Source organism: Arachis stenosperma, chromosome 4 (assembly GCF_014773155.1).
Source record: "Arachis stenosperma cultivar V10309 chromosome 4, arast.V10309.gnm1.PFL2, whole genome shotgun sequence".
Taxonomy (NCBI): Eukaryota; Viridiplantae; Streptophyta; class Magnoliopsida; order Fabales; family Fabaceae; genus Arachis; species Arachis stenosperma.
This window is the reverse complement of record NC_080380.1, coordinates 57,804,569-57,809,229: the sequence shown is the minus strand read 5'-3', so window position 1 is coordinate 57,809,229 and position 4,661 is coordinate 57,804,569. Positions and strand designations below refer to the sequence as shown.

General features: G+C 40.2%; 1 non-coding gene across 1 annotated transcript; it reads left to right on the top strand.

Moving 5' to 3' along the window:
- The first annotated feature begins 3,771 nt into the window (after nt 1-3,771).
- Nucleotides 3,772-3,878, top strand: LOC130977219 (small nucleolar RNA R71). Its single transcript, XR_009084921.1, has one exon. It is a non-coding gene; the product is annotated as a small nucleolar RNA R71 (small nucleolar RNA).
- The last annotated feature ends 783 nt before the right edge of the window (nt 3,879-4,661 follow it).

Below are 4,661 nucleotides of genomic sequence, written 5' to 3'. Positions count from 1 at the left end.
CACTAATATTGGCGTTGTTGCTCCTCTTCCACGTTAGAGTTCACGTTAACTAAGTTAACGTGACTCTTAACGTGGGGCATTGCCTAGTTTCCCAACGTTAGTGGTGTTCACTTTTCTCATTAACGTGGAGTTCCCCTTTTTCTTCTACGTTAACTACCACGTTAACTTAGTTAACGTGGCTATTAACGTGAGCTATGGATGGCTTCGCAGGCGTTATTGGTGATCACTTTTCTCATTAACGTTGCAAGCTCTTTGCCATTCCACGTTAGTGTTCTCGTTAACTAAGTTAACGTGAATGCTTACATGGTTCTTCCATGCTTCATTTTTCCTGAAATCAAGCAATTAAAGTGCATCAAAGGTCTAGCTAAAGTCATGAGATTATGCATCATCAAGTTATCATGCAATTCTAGCAAAAATCTCATGAAATCATGCAGAATTCACAATAGTTACTTGAATCAATGTGTAAGTGTATATTCACCCAAAACTTGCCTTATTCACTAAGAAAATGCATGAAACTATCCTAAAATAGTAAAGAAAAGGTCAGTGAAACTGGCCTAGATGCCCTGGCATCATTATGGCATCAGGGCTGAAATCCACCTCTGTTCCTCTTACGTAACTCTTGAAGGTGGAGTTCATGGTCTTATCTTTTCTAACCACATTTGCATAGAATTTCTTGATGAGGTTTGCATTAATTCTTGTTTCCGGATTAGTGAGCCTTTGCCATCCTCTTAGCTCAATCTTCTCTTGAATTTGTGGACATTCATCTTCGTTGAACTGGAATGTTGACTCAGGCAGTATCTTTTTGTCCTTTATTCTTTCAAACTCGAGCTCATGGAACTTGTTTTGAATCTCCTTCCATCGAAGGGATTGCTCTCCATTTGTTCCTTCCTCTTTTGCTTCTTGGAGCTTGATGATGCCATGAGTGAGAATTGAATTACAAAGATAGTAAAGGCTAGGAGTTTGAAGATAGAGTTTAGTTGGGTTGAGGCAGAATGTGTCTTGGAGGAATGTGTTTTGAGAGAAGGAAAAGAGGTGAGTTGGATGAATATTTGAGAGGGGGCTAGAGTGGTGAGGGTTCCTTATATAGGCTGGTGGTGATAGTTGAATGGTGTAGATCAATGGCACGGCCTTGATAGTAGACGGTTGGGGTTTGGTACAAGGTGAGCACAAGGATCATCATATTTATGAACTGATTGCTTCGGTGTCCAAGATGACCCTTTTTCATCCTTTCATGACAACATTTTCCAAAGGGGTCTCCTTGAAGACAAGTGTATAACCCCCTTGACTAAAGTGGCCGAACGTCCTTCCATTAGTTGTTCCATCAATCTACTCCAATCCCCCTTTTTCATTTCCTATATATGACAAAAGGAATACAAAAAGTTAATTGAAATTTTTGTGGGAAGATTTAAAATATGAATTAACTATCGAAAAAAAATATTTTTCTTTTTTTTTTCGATATGATCTTCATGAAGACAAAACAAATGACTCCCTTAATGCTCATATATGCACATTGGTGACACCAAACTTAGTTTGTGATCATGTGGTGTTCAAGGATTTAAATCAAGATTCTTAGCCCATGAACGCCAAACTTGTTGTTCACTATATGTTGCATATAAGAATTTTGTTAAATATTTGTCAAAGTTGTTTTGAAATTCATGATCTTACTTTATTAACTAACACTAAAGAATTTAAAAGAAAGGATAAGAATCATGGGTTGTCTCCGATGAAGCGCTTCTTTAACGTCATTAGCTTGACGGTTGACCCTTGTCAGGGTGGTTGGTGGTGCTTGAAATCCTCCCCTCTTGCAGTGTGTTTGTCTCCAGTGGATTTGTTGAGAAGTTCATCTCCTGGGGAGAAATCCTCTGTAGGGTTTTCTTGTTTCTCTATCTTCTGGGTACTTTCTTCCTTGTTTCTCTTGATGCTGTCTTGCTTTCTATAGATTCTTTCTCTAAGGGATCCTTGTTGTTGACTTTGCATAACTCTGGTGGTTCTGGTTTCCTTTGGATCACCTTTGAACGTGGTTCTTCCTGAATATGTGGCTTTCCAACCCATGGGATTTCCAGTTGTGTTTCTTGTGCTTCACTGCTTGTTTCTTGTATCAGTGCCTCATGATGTTCTTCTCTTGATTCTTTGTTTTCTTGACTTGCTTCTTGTGAGAGGTTGAAAACATTAAAAGTGAGCTGCTCATCATGTATTCTCAGTACTAGCTCTCCTCGCTCTACATCTATGAGTGCTCTGGCTGTGGCTAGGAATGGTCTTCCCAGAATGATGGGGTAAATAAGATTCTCATCCATTTCCAGAACAACAAAATCTGTGGGAAGATAGTAGCTCCCAACCTTCACCAGCACATTTTCAACCACTCCTATTGCTTGTTTTTTAGTTTTGTCAACCAATCTGATAATTTCATCAGTAGGAGTTAGTTCATTGATTTGGAGCTTCTTCATGAGGGAGAGAGGCATTAAGTTGATGCTTGCTCCCAAGTCACAAAGCCCTTTGTCAATCATTGTTTCTCCTATGGCACAAGGAATGTGGAAACTCCCTAGATCATCCTTTTTTGTGGGTGGCCCTGGTTGAATAAGAGCACTGCAATTCCTGTTCATCTTTATTGTTTGTCCACCCTTCAATGGACTTTTTCTGGCTAGTAGCTCCTTTATAAACTTGATGTAGAAAGGCATTTGTTGGAGGGCTTTAATGAATGGTATATTTACATCAAGAGATGCAAACATATCAAGGAACCTTGAATACATCCTCCCTGCTACACCACCTTTAAGCCTGTGGGGAAAAGGTGCATATGGGTTTAATACCTCCTTCTTCTTCAGCTCTTCCTTGGATGTAGGTTGGGGTGTATAGCTTCCTTCCTCCTAGCTTTCCTTTTGATTATTTTGGAGGTGTTCTACTCCATTCATACTCCCCTCATCACTTGTGGTTATCATTTTGCATTCTTCCTATCTCACTTTCTTTGTTCCTCCTCTTGGATTCTTCTCCGTATCACTGGGGAATCCATCAGTGGGTTTGGGAATTTGTTGAGATAGATACCCTACTTGGGACTCCAATCTCTTGATGTTTTCTCCTTGGTTCTTGATATTGGCTCGCACTTCTTCCTTAAACACTTTGTTGTCTTGGACTTCTCTACATAAGTTTTCAAGTAGAGCCTCAATCTTTGAGAGCCTATCATCTGTTAATGATGGTGGGTTGAGATTAGGTGGTTGAGAAGGTTGGTTAGATGGATGTTGGTAGGATCTCTGTGAGGTGTGTTGATGAGTTGCATTGTTGTTGGAATTGAGGTTGTGGTATCTCTGATCTTGCCCTTGGTCTTGTTGGTTTCCCCACCCAATGTTGGGGTGATTTCTCCATCCAGAGTTGTAAGTTTTGGAGTATGGATCATGGACTTCTCTAGGTGAGTTTCTAACATAGTTGGCTTGCTCTCAGTCACCTTCTTCTCCTATGTTTGCTTCTTTTTGAGCTGATGATGAAGTGATGGCTGTTGCAACTTGGTTTTCCTCCACCTTCTTGGTAAGATCTGCTAGCTGCTTGGTGATCATCTTATTTTGAGCTAACAATGCATCCATGTGATTCAGCTCCATTACTCCTCTGGTGTTACTTCTTTCAGAGGCAAAGAAGTAGTCATTCTCAGTAACTATTTCAATGACATCTATGGCTTCTTCAATGGTTTTCTTCTTGTTTAGAGAGCCTCCTGATGAATGATCCACAGCCTTCTTTGACTCATAGGAAATACCTTCATAGAAAATGTGAAGTTGAACCTATTCATTGAACATATCTGGTGGGCATCTTCTTGTTAAGTCTTTGAACCTCTCCCATGCTTCATAGAGAGTCTCACCATCTTGTTGCCTGAAAGTCTGCACCTCAGCTCTCAGCCTGTTGATTCTTTCAGGAGGGTAAATCTTGCCAAAAATTTGTTCACTACATCTTCCCAATTTGTTAAGCTCTCCTTTGGGAAGGATTCAAGCCATTTGGATGCCTTGTCCCTGAGTGAAAAAGGAAACAAGAGCAGCCTATAGACATCCGGATGGACTCCATTAGACTTCACAGTGTCACAAATTCTTAGGAAGGTGGTTAGATGTTGATTGGGGTCTTCTTGAGCACTTCTTCCAAATGAACAATTGTTCTGAACAAGGGTGATGAGCTGAGGTTTTAGTTCGAAATTATTGGCATGTATGGTGGGCTTTTGAATGCTACTTCCACAATTTCCTGGATTAGGATTGATATAGGAGCCTAGAACTCTCCTTTCTTGCCCAGCGCGGTTTGCATGGCCTTCTCTAGCATGGTTGTGAGCTTCTTCTTCATGATTGTTCTCCAAATTCTCTTCCATATTGGGTTCAAAGTACTCTTCCTCTTTCTCAGCACCAATAATTCTTTTCCCTCTTGCTTCCATTCTTAGTCTCCAAAGGGTCCTTTCAGGTTCTGAATCGAAGGATGTTGAAACTCCTTCTCTTCTCCCTGTCATACAACAGACAGATTGCACAACAGGAGATAAAATGAAGAAACTATTCTTGTTAGAGTAATTGTTAGTGTGAGTGATGCAAATTATCAAACAGTTAGTGGGTTAGTGAGCAGAATTGTAATCAACAAAGAAATAAAGAACGAAAAACAAAGAGGGTGCAAGGGATGAGGAAGAAACTAAAACGAACTAAAGGAAATTG